Source organism: Somniosus microcephalus, chromosome 13 (genome assembly GCF_052327205.1).
Source record: "Somniosus microcephalus isolate GS21.2 chromosome 13, FLI_Smic_1.0, whole genome shotgun sequence".
NCBI lineage: Eukaryota > Metazoa > Chordata > Chondrichthyes > Squaliformes > Somniosidae > Somniosus > Somniosus microcephalus.
The window spans coordinates 169,369,085-169,389,936 of record NC_140999.1 but is presented as its reverse complement, the minus strand read 5'-3'; positions in this window follow the sequence as shown (position 1 = coordinate 169,389,936).

Below are 20,852 nucleotides of genomic sequence, written 5' to 3'. Positions count from 1 at the left end.
CCAAGACTGCACAAAGTGGAGGAGAAGCATCCGAGAAGGCGCCGAACACCTTGAGTCTCTTCGCCGGGAGCAAGCGGAAGCCAAGCACAAGCAGCGCACGTCAATCCAAGCACCCCACCCACCTGCCCCTTCAACCACCGTCTGTCCTACCTGTGACAGAGACTGTAGGTCCCGCATTGGACTCATCAGTCACCTGAGAACTCATTTTTAGTGTGGGAGCAAGTCATCCTCAGTTCCGAGGGACTGCCTAAGAAGAAGATACAGTTCCGATCCCTTTCTTCTGAATGCTCATCATCTTTACTTATGTTCCTTTTCATCTACTCACACAAATGAAATGAAATGGAATCCCAGCACCAATAATCAGAGCTACTTGTAAAGTCCGCGCCTCAATAATACATGGACTTCGGGAGAACAGTTTAACAGGTACTTTACTGAATGGAGGGTACACTTTTAGTTTGGACCCGAAAAAAAAAAACCAATTGGACTGTAAATGAACAGAAGTTCAACTAAAACTTAACAAATCAAATTAAAAATTGGTTTTCCAGGTTGATGATGCACTCCAGTCCCTGCGGCGCCCACCGGTCGCGGAAATACTCAAGCGCACCGGCGGACACCGCGTGCTCCATCTCCAGGGCCACCCGGGCGTGAACATGGCCGCGGAAGAGAGGCAGGCAATCTGGCTGGACGACCCCCTCGACCGCCCGCTGCCTGGACCAATTGATGGCTCTCTTGGCCAGGCCCAGGAGCAGTCCCACGAGGAGGTCCTCCAACCTACCCGCTCCCCTGCGCACCGGGTGACCGTAGATCAAGAGCGTGGGACTGAAGTGCAACCAAAAATCGAGGAGCAGCCCCTTCAAGTAGTGAAAGAGGGGCTGCAACCTCTCACACTCGACATAAATGTGAAACATGGACTCCTCCAGGCCGCAAAAAATGCAGGCGGCCTGGGAGTCCGTGAACCTACTTAAAACCATATTGCACGGGACCGCTCCGTGCAACACCCTCCAGGCCAAGTCCCCGATGGAACAAGGGAGGACTCCCGCATAGAGAGCCCTCCATTGGGGACCTTCGCCTCCGCCAGTCGGCAAGACGCCACGCCAAGGTGTGTCCGGACGGCAGACGAAGGTGGCAAAGTGGAGAGTGTGCAGGAGCAGCCTGTACAGGAAACCCCTCCGCGCGGAATGAAAAGGCACGGAGGGTATTTCCTCGAGACGGCTCAAGTTGTGAGGCGCTGGTTCCCGAGGGGAGTTTCGGGGCCGGGCGCAGATGAGGAATTCCGTCCGAACGGGGGTAAGCTCGGACGGGATCACCCCACGTACTTGAGCCGCCTCGATACACCTAGTGGAGTCGGGGCCCAGTGCCACTTTCACGGACTCGATGGCTTCGACCGCGAGCCGGACGTTAGCCCAGGACAGTTGCCGCGCCAGCTCCTCCGGCGCCACCCAGCCCGCTCCTCCGCCATCGAGCAGGTCCCCGACTCTGGTCACCTTGCCAGGCACAGCCCTGCCCTCCGCCAGCCGCCCGAACCCGCGGTCGTGGAGGTGCGGATTCCTGAGCAGCGGCTCCCGAAGGAGAGCTGCCGCTCCTGACGGGGGAGAGCTCCGCCTGGAAGCGACGTAGTTCCAAACCCATAGCAGTTCCTGGTAGAAGACAGGCAGCTCCCGCAGGCCGGCACGCCTGCCGCCCACTTTCACAAACAGGAGCTGCGTGTCGTAATTGAGGCCGTGCAGCTGGCGGAAGAAATACGTCGCCAGCGCACACCATCTCGGAGGATTCTCGACGAACAGGTATCTCTGCAGCGTCTGAAGACGGAAAGTCGCAGCCTGGGTGCGAAGGCACGCAAGCGCCTGACCGCCCTCCCTAAGCGGGAGACTCAGAACCGCGGCAGAGACCCAGTGCTTCCTTTTGTCCCAGAAGAAGTCGATGAGCTTCTTCTGCATCTTGGCGACAAACGCAGGGGGAGGGATCAAAGTGACCAACCGGTACCACAACATGGTGGCCACCAGCTGGTTTATGACCAGCGCTCGACCCCTGTAGGACAGCACTCGGTGCAGTCCTGTCCAGCGTCCTAGGCGAGCGGTGACTTTGGCCTCCAGCTCTTGCCAGTTCGCCGGCCAGGCGTCCTCGGCAGGGCTAAGGTAGACTCCCAAATAGAGGAGGTGTGTGGTGCTCCAGGCGAAAGGCCTGAACTCCTCCGGCAGGGAGTCCACCCGCCACTGACCCACCAGGAGTCCGGAACATTTCTCCCAGTTGATCTTGGCAGAGGATGCGTCCGAGTAAATCTGCTGGCATTCCCGCAAGTCCGCGGGATCCGTGACCGTGAGGAGCACGTCATCGGCGTAAGCCGAGAGGACCACCTCCACACCCGGCCCTTGCAGAGCCAGTCCCGTCAACCTCTTCCGCAAGAGGCGCAGGAAAGGCTCCACGCAAACGGCGTGTAACTGACCGGACATGGGGCATCCATGACGCACCCCCCTCCCGAAGCGAAGGGGCACCGTCAAGGACCCGTTAACTTTAATCAGACACTCCGCGGCGGCGTACAGAAGTCGGATCCGGGTGACGAAGTGCGTCCCGAACCCGAATGCACGCAGAGTCCCGAAGAGATACTCGTGATCCACCCTGTCGAACGCCTTCTCCTGATCCAGGGAAAGGAAGGCGACCGACAGACCAGCCCTCTGGGAGTGGTGGATCAGGTCCCGGACCAGATGGATGTTATCGTGGATGGTCCGGCCCGGGACCGTGTAGGACTGGTCGGGGTGGATCATCTGGGCCAGCACGGTGCCAAGGCGAGCAGACATGGCCCTGGCAAAGATTTTATAGTCCGTGCTGAGGAGGGAGACCGGGCGTCAGTTCTTAAGAAGGCGGAGATCGCCCTTCTTAGGCAGCAGGACAATGACTGCCCTGCGCCAAGAGAGAGGCATCTCCCCGATCGCCAAACTTTCCCCCAGGACCCGCGCATAGTCGCCCCCCAAGACATCCCAGAATGCCCTGTGGAATTCCACGGTCAGCCTGTCCAGCCCTAGGGACTTTCCCCTGGAGAGCTGGCAGAGGGCGCCGGTCAGCTCCATCAGGCTTAGCGGAGCGTCCAATTTTTCGGCTCCTTCCGGGCTGACCTTCAGCAGGTCCTCCCACAAAGTTCTGCGCACATCCTCACTGGACGGATCCGGAGAGAACAGAGCCCCGTAATAGGCGCGGGTCTCCGCGCTGATTCCCTCCAGATCCGAGACCAGAGAGCCGTCGTCGGCCAGCAGCCCCAAGAGCTGCTTACAGACCCCCCGTCTTTTTTCCAGCGAGTAGAAGAAGGGGGAGCCGCGGTCCAGGTCCCGCAGGAGCTGGATCCGCGACCTGACGTACGCGCCTCGGGACCCGACGAGCTGCAGGTCCTTCAGCGCGCCCTTCTTCTCTTCGTACACCTTCCGCAGGGTCGGGTCCTCGACGACCTGACCGAGACGGGACTCCAGGTCGAGCACCTCCTCCTCCAACCGCCCGACCCGGGCCTCCCGCCTCTTGGTCGACCCCTTCGCGTACTCCTGACAGAAGAGACGGACGTGAGCCTTGCCCACATCCCACCATAGCCTCAAGGAGGGGAAGCCCCCCTTGCTTCCTTCTCCAGTCGGCCCAGAACCGACGAAACGAATCCCGGAACCGCGCGTCCTCCAGCAGCAGGTTGTTAAAATGCCAGTACGCGGATAACCCCCGCGCGCGCAGCGGAGCGAGCTCCGCCCACACCAGGTGGTGGTCCGTGCACGACACCGACCGCATGGAAGCTGCCGGAATGCAGGAGACGTACGCCCGGGACATGTAGAGGCGGTCGATTCTGGACCTTCCTCCCCAGACCTCACGCTAGTGAAGGCGCTGGAGTCGGGGTGGAGATTTCGCCAGACGTCCACCAAGTCGAAGGACCTGACCAGGTCCCTCAACTTCTCCATTGCCGCCGGGCTTCGCGGGGGACCCGAACGGTCCCTCGCCTCGAGGGTGCAGTTAAAATCCCCCCCGAGGATGACGCACTCGCCCACGTCGACGGAGCCCAAAAGAGCGGACACTTCTTCGAAGAAGCGCACTTGCTGCGCACCGGTCTGAGGGGTGTACACGTCCACTAGATGGAGCAGCACACCCCCCCAGGTGAACAGTGACCTGGAGCAAGCGGCCCGGCACGTGCTCCTTGACCCCCAAGATCTCCGGCTGAAAATGCGGGGCCAGCAAGATAGCCACCCCGCTGGAATTGTTGGAGAGGTGACTCATGCTGACCCATGCTGACCCCTCCTTGCCACTCCAGGAGCCACATGGCTTAGTCTCCCGGAACGGTGTAGGTTTCTTGCAGGAAGCACACCGCATACTTCCCATCCCGAAGGACCGAGAAATTATTGAATCTGCGGCGCGCCTCCCTGCTGCCATTGATGTTGAGGCTGGCTATGGTTATCTTCATGTCAGAAGCATAGTGCAACATCTACCTACACCTAACGGGGGAAGGGAGTGCAGCCGCTGGTCAGCCGCCACTTCCTCAGCAGCCCAGTGAGGAACGTTCTGAGCCGACGCAGCTCGAGCGGGTTCACGCCCTCGTCCGCGCCCATAATTTTAATGGTGGCGCGGACGGACACGATGAGCAGCGCCAGCTCCGACCACCTGTCGAGGGCCAGCCGGACCTTATTGTGCCAACCCAGGCACGTGGCCATAAAGTCCCGGAGTTCCCTTACGGGAATGAGGGGAGACTCGGCGAGGGGCACAAGGTCATCCAGCGCCTCGTCGGCGATGGACTCCAAATCGTCCTCCGTGCCCATCACCGAGTCCCCATCCTCCTCCAGGGGGTCGTCACCAGTGGCTGACCCATCCGCCGTGCAGTGCGCAGCGGACGGCTCAGCCGCACCAGCCAGCCCCGCCTCCGCCCGGATCCCACCCCCAGGATCGGCGGCAGAGGATTCCTCCCTGGGCTCCTCTAGGGGCGCCGGGCCAGAAGACGGCGGCGGTTCAGAGCTCCCCTCCGCCCCAGACGCCGGAACGACCGGAGAAACCGGGGAGAGAACAATTCCCAGCTCCTCCAGTACGTTCGGCACCAGAGACGCAGCCAGGGAGCCATCCTCCTCTCTGCCACCAACCTCCGACACAGCGGGTGGGGTGTCTTGAATTAAAACCTCGACCAGGTCGAGCAGCCCCTGGGAGATGTCCGGGTCGCATTGGGCGAGCTCATCTACTTTAAACTCGCCCAACCCCGGACCCCAGGCCGCCCGACCCGGCGAGGGGTAACGGCCCAAATAAAATGTCAATTGTCGCAGGTTGATCCGCGACCCCCCCCCCCACGGGCAGGGTCTCGTCCCCATCCCCGGGAGGCACGTGCCAGACAGACACATCTGCCTCAGCCTCCCGAGGGACAGGCGACCCCCGCCGATCGCTGATGATGACGACAGCGGGGGGGGGGGGCGCAGTACTCGCGGCGGGCGACGACTCCCCTTGCTCGGAGGGACCTTCCTCCTCCCAGTCCTCCTCCTCTTCCAGGGGGTCGCGCCTTCTTTTTAACGCGGAGGGAGTGAGGGAGACCTCCATGTCTGCAGGGGCCTCCTCGTCCGCTCCCTCCGGCGGAGCAGGTTTGTTGGGTTCCTCGGGCCCGAGCCCGGCCGCAGGTATTGGCGTTTCCGCTACGGCAGTTGCGGCCACAGGCTCGGGCACGAGGCCCCGCCCACTCGCGTCTGCCCCGATTAACTCCACGAGGAGCGCGGGTGTAAGGTGCTCAAGGGGCAAGGGCTGGCCCTCGACGGGGGGACCCGCCCTAAGGTGTTTAGTTTTATTCCGTGCCTTCTTTCCGGCCGGATGCGCTCCCTCCCCCCCGCCGGAGGCCTTGGTGGCATCGGCCTCCGGCGTCGACCACGCATAGGTTACTCGGGATGCGCGGGCAGACCCGGGGGGAGGAGCAGCGGCGGCGCCAGCCTCAGCCGCACTAGACGATCTGGCAGCCTTGGAGGCGGGGCAGTTTTTCCTGATGTGCCCCACCTCCTTGCAGGCGTGGCACCGCACGCCGTCCGACATCCAGAAGACGCGATAGGCGGTCCCCTCGTGGAGGACGACGAACGCCCCGTCAGTGTCCTCCTCCCGCACCAGCTGGATAAACAGCTGGCGCCGGAAGGAGAAGACGTGGTGAAGGCTAGCTTCCCGGAAGCCGAGCGGGACGGGCGTGATCTCCGACCTCACCTCCCCAAGTTGGCGTAAATGGGGGAGGAGGAGCTCACCAGGAACATAGGGCGGGACGTTAGAAATGACGATCCTCTGTGCGGTGGCCTCGAGAGGATCCACCGGCAAGAAGGTCCCGCCCACGGTGAGCCCCTTGGCGACGGCCAGGGACACTGCCCGCTCCGACCCCAGGAAGAACACAGCCTTCCCATACATTTTTGAGGCCGCGACGATGGCTGAGGGGCCGACAACCCCAGCCATGGCTTTAACGCAGGCCTCAATGGTCATAGTGGGGTGAGTGTAGCTCTTCACCCCAAGCTTTTTTGTCATAAGTTTAAAGTGTGACGGGGCAGCAGAAGCAGCAGGAGCAGCTGTGGCTGTGGCTGCCACTCCTGCATAAGTCCTGGCTGGCCCCGCCACCGGCGAAGATACAGTCGCCATTATGGGGTGTTTTTATAAGGGCCACACTCACCCCAAGTCACAGGCCTGAAGGTGTTAATGGCCTCAGGTATTTTTTTTGGTCCTCTATTGAGCAGAGGGAGCTGTTTAGATTGAAGGCACACCTCTCCCCTTATTGATTGAAATTGGGAGAGGGGCCTTCTCCCCTCTGTTCAATAGGCAATTAATAAATAAGATGAAATTGAAGTGTCTCAGAGAAAGAGGCAGAGAGAGACAAAGAGAGAGAGGGGGGGGTGGTGGGAAGGAGGGAGGCCGCAAGGGCAGGGTTGCCACTCAGGATGGTGGGTGGGTGGGTGTTGGCAGGGGTGCACTCTCTGATGGGAATTAAAAGTCTTTGATGGTGGTGGTCTTCTGGCAGGGGGAGAAGATGTCTTCACCTGGGAAAGCTGGAGATGCCCAGGCTCAGTCCTGCACCAGGTCTTAACGATGTTTAATGGAATTAAAGACTTCACCTAGGCAGCTCCAGCTGTCCCAGGCCAGGCAACAGAAGGGGATGTTTGATAGTGGTGTGTGTGGCCTAGTATTCTACAAGAGCCACACACACACACACAGACACCCCTTGGTGTACCGGTCTTCTTTCCTCCCCCCACCTACAATACAAAGTCTTTTGGAGAGTGCACCAAATATCACCCACCTGCAGATGTTCAGTGAAGATGTTATCCTTCCCTCCTTCCAAGCAGTTGATGGTGGGCGTTGGTTGTTGCTTCTCTCCCCTCTCTCCCTCTCCTGGAATGGAGGCCGATTTGGGGAGGCAGTGGTGGAAAGGCCTCTCCTCTGGTAGGCGTTGGCCTCCTTTTTCCCTCTCCTCTCCTCTGTCCTCTCTCTCCAGGCACCCCAGTAGTTGTTGTTGTGATAGTGGTAGTGGTGGTCTGGCGTTCTCCTTCTCCTCCTCTCCCTGGTCAGGAGACCACCACTTTCCACTCTCCTGGTCTGACTGCTCCTTCTCCCTGTGTGCTGCTGCACAGCCAGCAATGCTGAGAATGAGGTCTGAACAGGAGGGCAACGTCAGACTGAAATACAGAAGCCTGCTAGGGCCTTTTATACAGGGGTGGTCACTGCCGGTACTGCAGTCTAAAACCAGTTCTTCCCTTAAAGGTACATACACAACAATTCCTCCCCTTTTAGGTAAACAGTACATAACATTCATTTAACAACTAAATAATAACTAATTACAATTACATTTTTCTGGGTACTATATACATCAACTGAAATAATCATTTATAAGTTCAGTCTTTGAGGAGTCTTCCTAATCCTGACTGGATAGCGCCTTTCCCGAGTATCCTGTTCTTGCGGTGGAGTCGATTCTGGCTCATTGTCATTGGTTGGTTCGTCAGCTTCCAATACCACTGCTTCTGAGGTAGACGCAATCTGTACTTCGGGCTCATTACCAGGTGCACATGCTCGTGGTATAGGTTTGGTTTGTTCCTGAGACTCCAGAATCTGGTCAGCATGGCGTCTCACGATGCTCTCTCCAATGTCCACTGTGTACATTAGTGGTCCCTGCTGTGTGTATATCATTCCTGGCTGCCATTTTTCTGTTCGGTAGTCACGGGCCAAGACTGGTTGCCCTATCTTGAAGCTCCTGGTTGGCCTCTCGTTGATGTGCTGGAATTGCTTATCCTCAACATCTCGTCTTATGTTTGGTTTGAGCAAATCCAGGCGACATCTTAGCCTTCGGTTGAAGAACATTATGGCTGGAGCTTGGTTGGTGACTGCATGTGTCGCATTCCGGTAAGCAAACAAGAAATTATCTACCTTGTGTTGTAGTGGTATGTCGTCATTATACATCGCCTTTATTGCCTTTTAAAAGGCCTGAACAAACCTTTCAGCCAATCCATTTGTGGCTGGATGATATGGGGCAGATGTGTAAGGTTTCACCCCATTATTCCTCAGAAACCTTCAGAAATCCTCAGACACAAACTGTGGCCCATTGTCGGAGCAAATCTGTTCTGGCAACCCATTCCTGGTGAAGATGGTCCATAGGACTGCAATAGTTTTCTCCGTGGTGGTGGAGGACATTTTAATGACCTCTGGCCATTTCGAATGGGCATCCACAGCGATTAGAAACATTGAGTCCATAAATGGACCAGCAAAATCAATGTGTACCCGTTGCCATGGAGTTGAGGGCCACTCCCATGGGTGTAGAGGGGCCTGTGGTGGAGCGCTTTGGACCTTCTGGCATCCTGTGCATCTCTTGGTCATATCCTCGATTTCTTTATCGATTCCCGGCCACCACACAAACGCCCTGGCTAGGCTCTTCATTTTTAGCACTCCCAGATGACCCTCATGAAGCTCATTGAACACTCTATCTCTCAACTTGGGTGGAATTACCACTCGGGATCCACACATCAAGGTCCCCCGACACACTGACAGCTGTTCTCTCCTTGGCGAGAATGCTGGCAACAGTGAGTCGCCATGTGCTGGCCACCCCTTCACTGTCAAATCATAGACCCGAGAGAGTGTCGGGTCATTTCGGGTTTCCTTCTCTATACTTGAGTTTGTAACAGGTAGACATTCGACTATGGTCGCATGGAATATCTCAACAGGGTCCACTGCAGGTGCTTCTTCTACCATAGGCAACGGTAGGCGCGACAACCCATCAGCGTTTCCATGCTGCTTCGTACCCTTGTATTCTATGTCGTACTGATGTGCCCCTAGAAAAAGTGACCATCGTTGCAGCCGTTGCGCCGTCATCACCGGAACACCCTTCTTTGGGTTAAAAATGGAGACCAGTGGCTGATGATCAGTCAGTAGGGTGAATTTCTGCCCGTGCAGATAGTGATTGAACTTCTTCACCCCCTACACCAGGCTGAGGGCCTCCCTGTCAATCTGAGCGTAATTACGCTCGGCTGAGGTTAATGAGCGCGACGCAAAGGCTATTGGCCTCTCTGAACCGTCAAGGAATTTGTGTGACAGCACCGCTCCAATGCCGTAGGGTGACGCATCACATGCCAACCGAATCGGTAGTGTTGGGTTGTAGTGGGCCAATACTTTTTTTGAAGTGATTAGGCATTTACATTCCTGAAAGGCACGCTTACACTCATCACTCCATTTCCATGTTACTCCAGTTTGCAGCAGGGCGTTCAGTGGGTGCAGAATTGTGGATAAATTCGGCAAGAACTTATGGTAGTAGTTCATCAGTCCGAGAAATGACCTCAGTTGTGACACATTTTCCGGTGCTGGAGCCTTGACTACAGCCTCAATCTTGTCTGGCGACTTATGCAACCCTTCCTCATCAATCATGTGGCCACAATACGAGATTTGTCTCCGGAAGACCTCGCATTTGGGGCGGTTGGCTTGTAGCCCATATTCCTGCAATCTAGTGAGCACCTGCTCCAGGCTGGCAAGGTGTTCACTGTCATTTTCGCCCGTCACCAGGATGTCATCCAAATAACACTGGGTCCCTGGGATCCCTTGCAGAACTTGTTCCATTGCCCTCTGCCAAATAGCCGGGGCTGATGCTACCCCGAACACCAGTCGATTGTACTGGTAAAGGCCTTTGTGAGTGTTTATCGTGAGGTATTTCCTAGATGCTTCTTCCACCTCCATTTGTAGATACGCTTGGGCCAGATCAATCTTTGTAAAACGTTTCCCTCCAGATAGTGAGGCGAAAATATCTTCTAGCCGTGGAAGTGGATATTGTACTGTGTGCAGGACTGGGTTCACAGTCACCTTGAAGTCCCCACAGATGCGAACCTTCTTCGGCTCCCCAGGCGTGCTGCTCAATGCTTTCTTCATTACAGGAAGGATGGGTGTGGCCCACTCGCTCCAGTCCACCTTGGACAGCACACCCGAACGCTCCAGACTCTCCAGTTCAGCTTCAACGGCTGGGCGGATCGCATATGGCACCAGTCTGGCCTTAAAAAAATTTGGGTTTGCGTTATCTTCGATCTTTATCGTTGCCTTTACTCCTTTTAGAGTCCCAAGTCCTTGTTGGAGCACCTCTTCCGCGTCAGTTAGAATTTGTGACAGACGTCCAGGTGCGATGTCATCATCCTTTTTGTCAGTCACAGTTAGCCCCTGAATGGAATGCCAACCCAATTGTATTTTTCGGATCCATTCACGTCCCAATAATGGTGGTCCTCCATCTTGTAGTATATATATATATAGTTTCTGTGTTTCCTTGCCGTTATATTTAACTGGCACCCTTATTTTTCCTCTGGGGTAGACATTTTGCCCCGTGTATGTCTTCAATACAATGGACAGGTCCTTGAAGGGTATGTGTGAGAATAGCCGCTCATAGTCTCGTCGATTCATGACAGTTAGGGCTGATCCTGTATCTAATTCCATCTTTACTTGGGACCCTGCTATCATGAGGGTGACCCACATAGTTCGGTGATTCTCCTTTGCGATCACGTTGTGTAACTTTAGACAACTTAGTCTCCTGCTCCCGGAGTCGTTATCACTCTCCTGATCTTCTGAACTACCGTCTGTCATTTTTTTACTTTCTTGTACTTTTCCTTAGTAGTTCTTGTAGTGTTGGTTTTCTTTCCCGACCTGCAGACTCTTGCTATATGTCCCACTTTTCCGCATTGCCTGCATACTTTGTCCTTAAACCAGCAGTCCTTCTGCTCATGGGTTGTTCTGCCGCAGCGATAGCACTTTTCTGCTCCATACGCCATTTCGTTAGCGCTGTATTCTTGTGGTTTCTGTTGTATTTCTGCAGCTCCCCGTGCTGCTGCTTCGTAGGATACTGCCACGCTGAAATCCTGTTCTAGCATCAGGTCCTTTTTCGAAAGTAGTCGTTTCTGAGTTCCTTCACTCTGGAGCCCGCAGACAAACTTATCCCGTAAAGTGTCTGCCAGTCCTGCTCCGAACTGGCAGTGCTTCGATAACTTGCGTAGTTCCGTAAGATAGTCAGCATTGCTCTCATCTTTGTGCTGGTTTCTTTTATGGAACTTGAATCTTTCTGCTATCAGCAGCAGTGTAGGGTTTAGGTGTTCCTGTAAGATATTAACAATCTCCTCAAAACTTTTCTCCATTGGTTTAGCTGGGGTAATTAAATTCCGCAATAGGCCGTACGTACTTGCGCCCATCAAATTCAATAATACTGACGCCCTCTTTCCATCGGCCACCTCATTTGCCTTGCAGTACACTTCAATTCTTTCCACATACGTGGTCCAGTCTTCTACCTCGTTGTCGAAAGCAGTGATACTGCCACTTTTCGGCATCTTGGGTGATTTAAAATGGTGCCTCCCGTGCTTTTCCTTCTTCCCCAATGGAATAAAATGGCGCCTGTTGTGTATGTACCTTTAAGAGAATAACTGGTCTCAGACTGCAATACCGGCAGTGACCACCCCTGTATAAAAGGTGCTAGAGAGCCTCTGTTTTGTTAGATTCGTTTATGCCTTTCACCAGTAAAGTTCTGTTTGTTTCTCTCCTGCTAGTCCGTGTCTCAAAGAACTTACCTGCAACTCAGCAGCAGCTCCGACGACGTTGAAGGTCGGAAGAAAAAAAAAATAGAGTCCATTGAAACTCGAGGAACAGGCGTCGACCGTCAATCATCGGGTTCAAGGCTTTGCAGGAGCGACTTTCCAGAGCCAGGCTGGGTTCCTCGGTCCGTGGTTTCCCAGCTGTAATGATATCAGCAAATAGTGATGATATTTGTCTGTGTTTGATTACTTATGCCTTACAGCATATTTGTCTGTGTTTTTGATTACTTGTGCCTGACCAGCAGAGGTCATGTGAGAGACAAGCAGTCCAGAGGAGTTTTACTTTCAGTTTCATTCTAGATGCATCACAGCATAGTGTGTTCTGTAAAAAGCTGTAGAAAGTCTTGAACAAGACTTTAGATTAAACAACATTCTCTTTCAGAAATGAGCCTTTATTGAACCCAAAAAGAAACCAAAACACCAGCTAATCGGGCTGGTGGCAGGTAGTGCTCTGATCCTTCCTGGGCTGCAACGGGGCCGGGCAGCGAGTCGGGAACCAAGAAGAGAGAGAGAGGGTGGAGCATACAGGGCGCGGCCGGTGTTTCGAAGCTGGGCAGCGTTCGGACCTCAGAAGAGGGAGGGAAGTGTTCCAGAAGTGCTCACGACGGGAAGATAATAAAAGAAAACGAATTAATATTTAATGCGCAGGAAACCGTGGAAAGCAGTGCTAACAACAGCGGGGAAGAAGGAAAAGCGCGGGAGGCGCCATTTTGTTAAATCGGAGAAGAAGGCAAAGCGCAGGAGGCGCCATTTTAGATTTGCAAGATGCCGAAGACTGGCTGTATCACTGCTTTTGATAATACATTAGAGGACTGGACCACGTATGTGGAAAGAGTAGAGGTATATTTTGAGGCAAACGATATAGCGGAGGGGAAAAAGGCATCGGTATTGTTAAACTTAATGGGCGCTAGAATGTACGGCCTATTGCGGGACCTGATTACTCCAGCCAAACCGAAGGCGAAGAGTTTTAACGAAATTGTTGCTGTTCTACAGGAGCACTTAAACCCTGCACCGCTGTTGATAGCAGAAAGATTTAAATTCCACAGGAGAACTCAGCACAAAGATGAGAGCAATGCTGAGTATCTTACGGAACTACGCAAGCTATCAAAGCACTGCCAGTTCGGAGCAGGACTGGCAGATACCCTACGGGACAAATTTGTCTGTGGACTCCTGAGTGAAGGAACACAGAAGAAGTTACTCGCAGAAAAAGAGCTGACGCTAGATAAGGCTTTCAGCGTGGCAGTATCGTATGAAGCAGCAGCCAGGGGAGCTGCAGAAATTCAACAAAAACCACAGGAATACAGCACCCACGAAATGACACGGGGATTTGCAAAATGTTATCGCTGCAGCAGGACTAACCATGACCAGAAGGACTGCTGGTCCAAAGACAAAATATGCAGACAATGCGGGAAGATTGGACACATTGCACGAGTTTGTAGGTCTGGGAAGAAGACCAACGACAACAAAAAGGCTACTAAGGAACCGTACAAGAAGGTACAAAAGATGACGGACAGTAGTTCCGAAGACCAGATGAGCGATAGTGAATCCGAGAACAGGAGATTAAGCTGTCTCAAACTTCACAATGTAATCGCAAAAGAGGATCACTGAACCATTTGGGTCACCCTCACGATAGCAGGGTCCCAAGTTAAAATGGAATTGGATACAGGATCAGCGCTAACTGTCATGAATCGACGAGACTATGAGTGGCTATTTTCACACATACCCTTGAGAGAGACATCCATCGTCTTGACGACGTATACGGGGCAAAAAGTATACCCCAGAGGAAAAATAAGGGTGCCTGTCGAATACAATGGCAAGAAAATACGGAAATTGTATCTCTACATACTGCCAAATGGTGGACCACCGTTATTGGGACGGGAATGGATCAGGAAGATAAACTTAAATTGGCATTCCATTCATGCAATGACGGTGGACGGTAAAAAAGATGAAGACGTCACTCCTGGACGATTGTCAACAATCTTAGCTAACGCCAAAGAGGTATTTCAACAAGAAATGGGCACGCTTAAAGGCGTAACCGCCTCGTTAAAAATAGAAGAGAATGCAGTTCCCAAGTTTTTCAAAGCGAGACCGGTACCATATGCAATTCGTCCAGCCATCGAGGCAGAGCTGGAGAATCTGGAGAAGGCGGGTGTGTTGTCTAAGGTCGACTGGAGCGAGTGGGTGACACCCATCGTTCCTGTCATGAAAAAAACGTTAAGCAATAAGTCCGGAGAGCCAAGGAAGATTCGCATCTGTGGGGATTTCAAGGTGACGGTGAACCCTGTCCTTCACACAGTACAATATCCTCTTCCAAGGATAGAAGACATCTTCGCCTCACTGTCTGGAGGGATGCGTTTTACAAAAATTGACCTAGCACAAGCATATTTACAGATGGAGGTTGAAGAGTCCTCTAGGAAGTATCTCATGATAAACACTCACAAAGGTCTTTACCAATATCATCGATTGGTATTCGGAGTAGCATCGGCTCCGGCGATATGGCAAAGAGTGATGGAACAAGTCCTGTAAGGGATTCCGGGGACTCAGTGTTACTTGGACGACATCCTTGTAACGGGTGAAGATGACAGTGAACACCTTAACAACCTAGAACAGGTGCTCACTAGACTACAGCAACATGGGCTGCGAGCCAACCGCCCCAAGTGCGAATATTTTAAGAAACAGATATCGTATTGTGGCCACGTGATTGATGAAGAGGGGTTACATAAGTCCCCTGACAAAATTGAAGCGGTTGTTAAGGCCCCAGCGCCTGAAAGTGTGTCGCAACTGAGGTCATTCCTCGGGTTGGTGAATTACTATCATAAGTTTTTGCCGAATCTGTCGACAATTCTGCATCCACTGAACGCCCTGCTACGAACGGGGGTAGCATGGAAATGGAGCGATGATTGTAAATGTGCTTTTCAGAAGAGTAAGGACTTAATCACTTTGAAGGAAGTATTGGCTCACTACAACCCAGCACTGCCAATCAGGCTGGCGTGTGATGCGTCTCCCTACGGCATTGGGGCAGTACTGTCACATAAATTCCTTGATGGTTTGGAGAGGCCGATAGCTTTTGCGTCACGCTCATTAACTTCTGCCGAGCGTAACTACGCCCAGATTGACAGAGAGGCCCTCAGCCTAGTGTGGGGGGTGAAGAAGTTCAATCACTATCTGCACGGTCAAAAATTTACTCTACTAACCGATCATCAACCTCTTGTCTCCATTTTCAACCCTCAGAAGGGCTTACCGATAATGACAGCACAACGGCTGCAGAGATGGTCCCTTTTCCTAGGGGCACACCACTATGACATCGAGTACAGGGGAACTAAACAGCATGGAAATGCTGATGGATTGTCACGTCTACCGTTGCCGACGGTGGAAGAAGAAGACCTTGCAGTGGATCCAATGGAGTTATTCCACTCGACCATAGTCGAATGTCTCCCTGTGACGAATGCAAACATAGAAAAGGAAACACGGAATGACCCAACACTATCACGGGTCTATGATTTAACGGTGAAGGGATGGCCAGCACATGGCGAACCACTGCTGCCAGCATTTTCGTCAAGAAGAGAACAGCTGTCAGTGTGCAGAGGAACCTTGATGTGTGGATCCAGAGTAGTAATTCCACCTAAGTTGATGGATAGAGTGCTCAATGAGCTTCATGAGGGTCATCTGGGTGGGGTAAAAATGAAGAGCTTAGCCAGAGCGTTTGTGTGGTGGCCAGGAATCGATAGAGAAATCGAAGAGATGACCAAGAGCTGTGCAGGATGCCAGAAGGTCCAAAACGCCCCACCACAAGCTCCTCTGCATCCATGGGAGTGGCCCTCATCCCCATGGCAAAGGGTGCACATTGATTTTGCTGGTCCCTCCATGGACTCGATGTTTTTAATTGCGGTGGATGCACATTCAAAGTGGCCAGAGGTAATAAAAATGTCCTCAACCACCACGGAAAAAACTATTGCAGTTTTACGAACCATATTTGCCAGGAATGGGCTGCCTGAACAGATTTGCACTGACAATGGACCACAGTTTGTGTCTGAAGAGTTCCGGAGGTTCGTAAAGAACAATGGTGTTAAGCATTACACATCTGCCCCATATCATCCAGCCACTAATGGATTGGCCGAGAGGTTTGTCCAAACATTCAAGAAGGCTATCAAGGCAATGTGTAATGAAGATATACCCCTACAACACAAGGTGGACAACTTCTTGTTTGCCTACCGGAAAGTGACACATGCGGTTACCAACCAAACTCCAGCCATGATGTCCTTCAATCGAAGACTACGATGCCGCTTGGATTTGGTTAAGCCAAACGTCCGAAGAGATGTGGAGAACAGGCAGTTTCAGAATATGAATGAAAGGCCGACCAGGAGTTTTAAGATAGGTCAACCAGTTTTGGCCCGGGACTACCGCACTGAGAAATGGTAGCCAGGAACGATTTGTACACGACAAGGACCTCTCATGTATACCGTGGACGTTGGGGAGAGCATTGTAAGACGCCATGCTGACCAGATTCTAGAGTCACTGGAAAACGTCAACTCCACACCACGATCTGATACACCTGGTAATGAAATCGACGTTCCAATTGCAGCTACCGCAGAACCGGTAATATTGGAAGCAGATGAACCAAACAACGACATTGATTCCGACTCAACCTTGCCAGAAGAACCTGATACTCCAAAGAGGCGTTATCCAGACAGAATCAGGAAGCCTCCTCAAAGACTGAACTTATAATTGCTTAAATTTAACCAATGTATCTAGCAACAGTAATTGTGATTGTAATTCATTATCATTAGTGTTAAATGAATGTTATGTACTGTTTATCTAAAAGGGGAGGAATTGTTGTGTATGTACCTTTAAGAGAATAACTGGTCTCGGACTGCAATACCGGCAGTGACCACCCCTGTATAAAAGGCGCTAGAGAGCCTCTGTTTTGTTAGATTCGTTTATGCCTTTCACCAGTAAAGTTCTGTTTGTTTCTCTCCTGCTAGTCCGTGTCTCAATCATTCACGGATTTAACAGCGCCTCCCGCGCTTTTCCTTCTTCCCCTTGCTGCCACGCTGCTCCTAGCATTCTACAGGGTAATGGCGGTGACCCGCGGCTTCGGCGCGACTCACTTTCCTTCCCCCCGTTTATTTTCTCTCCACTGCCCGGTTCTTGAGCACCGACCGCGCTCCACCCTCTCTCTCTCTTTGTTTTTTCTTTTCCCGGCGACGCTGCACGGCCCGTTTTGTACAGCCGCTTGATCGAGCTCGAGCCCGCCGCAGTCCGGAAGGGTCAGCACACTACCTGCTACCAGCACGATTTGCTGGAACACCTTAACTGGGGAGCCAAGCTCAGCTCTCCACAGCCTCTCCCGCAATTCTCCGAACACCGATGAATCCTTGGGTGGTTGCCCGCGGTCGACGCCCGTTGCTCAGACTTCGACCTCCAAGAAACCTCCTCTCAGGGTGAGATCCCCGTGAGATGATGCAACACTGCAGGTGAGATCGAACTTACTCGTTGCCACTGTAAACTCCGCGCCTCAATAATACACGGACTTCGGGAGAACAGTTTAACAGGTTCTTTACGTTGGACTGAAATACAGAAGCCTGCTAGGGCCTTTTATACAGGGGTGGTCACTGCTGGTACTGCAGTCTAAAACCAGTTCTTCCCTTAAAGGTACATACACAACACCACTAATATATCCTTTTCATTCAGAAAGTCGCAGAATCTACTGTTCTTTAGAAAGGTATAAGTCCAGTTAGTACAGGAAAACCGAAACACAGCTGGTCCCAAGGTTTTCGGATAAAGGATAGTCTACCTGTATTCCATTCTTATTGAGCAAGTGGAACATCTGGTGACTTTATATATGGTTACTAACTTGATATTACAAAGACAGACATGTATGCATCACCTATGGCTACCAGGATAACATATATAACACTAATAAACCATTTGGAGGGGATATTGCAGAATTGCTTCTACTTGAAACAGTTTTGCAACATATGTTGCCTCCCAGTGCTGTGAATTTATCCCATTTTACTGGCATTCACTGGTCCTCCACTTACTCACTCTACCACCCACCACCCTCAATACACCACCCCCAATATACCACCCCCTGCCCCACCCCGCCACCACCTTAGGTGGATGACTGGAGATCCTTCGGGTACATTATACTCCCTTCCTACACACAAGTCTGTGTAAATGGCTCAAAAAGTAACTGTATGCTCTTGCAAATTATAGTATGAGTAAAATTGTACTGGGATGACCTTGACATATACCTATTTTAATTTTTTTTAATAGATTACAAGCATTTTCTGACAGGTTGTCTCTTGCAGTACACTGTTTTGTACTATAATGCAGAGTTGCTTTGCTGGGATGTAGGCATGCTGGTAGTTGCAGGGTTTGGTGAATTGGTGGGCAATAGTTTGCTTCCACGAGACTAATCTCCATTTTATTACATTCTATGCTATTTTTGTTCATTGCATGGAGATATAGGGGGAAAAATTTGGTTGCGCCCCCTTTGGGGCGCTTTAGCACCCTGAAAAAGTTAGCACCCCTGCACCGTAAATTGAGTGGTAGCGCCCCAAGCAGGAGGCGGGGCGCTGCTGGAAGCACTCCGACTCCTTCCTGGGGCGCTACCATTCAATATCGTGGTGCTACGTGCAACAGCGCCACATGCGTCGACACATAGCGCCGCGGTATTACAGGCCTCCCTCCCCTGATTAAAGGGGAGGGACCCAGCGCAGCTAGACCACTGGGGAGCGGGGTGCCAGGAAAACAGCCCGGCACGCGAGAGGATGCCGGGCTGACCAATCGTAGCCAGCACCCTGCATTACGAAATGGAAAGGGGGCAGCTGCTAGCAGGCGGACCAAAAAAAAAGGCCACCCGGCACCTGCCCTTTAATTAGTGCTGCCATGGCCACAAAAACACCACCTTAACCCTGTCGGACATATCGTCCAGCGGTCGGTCAGGGGGCGCAACTGAAGTTTGTGGCCGGGGCGCTGTGCACGGCGACGATGTCATCACCAGCGGGGCGCTACCGCTGCCGCTAGCCTCCCACTGATTTTTGCGGGAGGCATTAGTGGCACCGCACCCAGGCGCAAGGAGCTTTGCGCCCCCTGGGCACTACCGGGAGGCGCAAAGCAACCCAATTTTCCCCCCATAAGCTCCCTATATTGCTGCAATATTAATGTTTTCAGTGGTTGTTGATGGTTATCACTGTGGTGCTCAGGAAGAGTTGCTGATCGATACTGAAGGAAGAAAGGAATTGAAAGCCTCTTCTTGCTTGGGCCAATACAAACAACATAAGCCTAGGGACAATGGGCTACCTTCATCACAAGGACTGCAGTAGTTCAAGAAGGCGGCTCACCACCACCTTCTCAAGGGCAATTAGGGATGGGCAATAAATGCTGGCCTTGCCAGCGATGCCCACAACCCAGGAATTAATTTTTAAAAAGAGCAGCTGCACAGCCAGCAATACTGAGAATGAGGTACTGCAGTGTCAATGAACCTCCCCTTTCCGTACTGGGAAAAGCCTGTGGCAATGATGAGTTGAGATTAGACTGCACCCGATACTGGTCCACCCTTTGACTGTAACGCCACTGAGCTAGGCATTTAAGACTTGATTTAGCACCCCAGTCATTTTTTTGAGCAGTGAGAATAAATTTTGTGTGCAATTTAAAGCATTAGCACCTGGCATTAATTCTCAAACTTTTCTAAAGATACTGCCCATTCTTGGGCTATAATGAATTTCTAGCCCATTGAATTGCAAATGATGAACTAACTTTTAAACCAACGTAATTTTCTTTTTAAATGACCATTTCTTGATATTTTTCTGTGGTCTATTTAAGAACTAGAAAGTCTTCAATGGATGAATATATTTTAACTGTTTCCTTTGGCTTGTCAAACTGAATGACGTGTATAACGTACAACATAACATAGTTCATAGAGTGCATTAGGGATGGGTTCCTTGAGCAGTATGTAACTGAAACAACCAGGGGTCAGGCAATCTTAGATCTGGTCCTGTGTAATGAGACAGGATTAATAAAAAATGTCCTAGTAAAGGATCCCCTTGGAATGAGTGACCATAACATGGTTGAATTCCAAATTCAGTTGGAGGGTGAGAGAGTTGGATCTCAAACCAGCGTACTAAGCTTAAATAAAGGAGACTATGAAGGTATGAGAGCAGAGTTGACTAAAGTGGACTGGGAAAATAGATTAAAATGTAAGATGGTACATGAGCAGTGGTGTACATTCAAGGAGATACTTCACAATTTTCAAGAAAAATATATTCCAGTGAGGAAAAAGGGGCGTAAAAGAAAAGACAGCCATCCGTGGCTAAGTAAAGTAATAAAGGATAGTACCCGACCAAAAACAAGGGCATATAAAGTAGTCAAATCTAGTGGGAGGATAGAAGATTGGGAAGCATTTAAAAGTCAGCAAAGAATAACTAAAAGATTAATTAAGAAAGGGAAGATAGATTATGAAAGTAAGCTAGCAAAAAATATAAAAACAGATAGCAAGAGTTTCTACAGTTATATAAAAAGAAAAAGGGTGGCTAAAGTGAATGTTGGTCCCTTAGAGGACGAGACTGGAAAATTAATGGTGGGGAACATGGAGATGGCAGAAACGCTGAACAAGTATTTTATATCAGTCTTTACAGTAGAGGACACTAAAAATACCCCAACACTGGACAAACAGGGGACTATAGGGGGGTGGAGGAGCTAAACACGATTAAAATCACTAAGCAGGTGGTACTTGGTAAGATAATGGGACTAAAGGCGGATAAATCCCCTGGACCTGATGGCTGACATCCTAGGGTCTTGAGA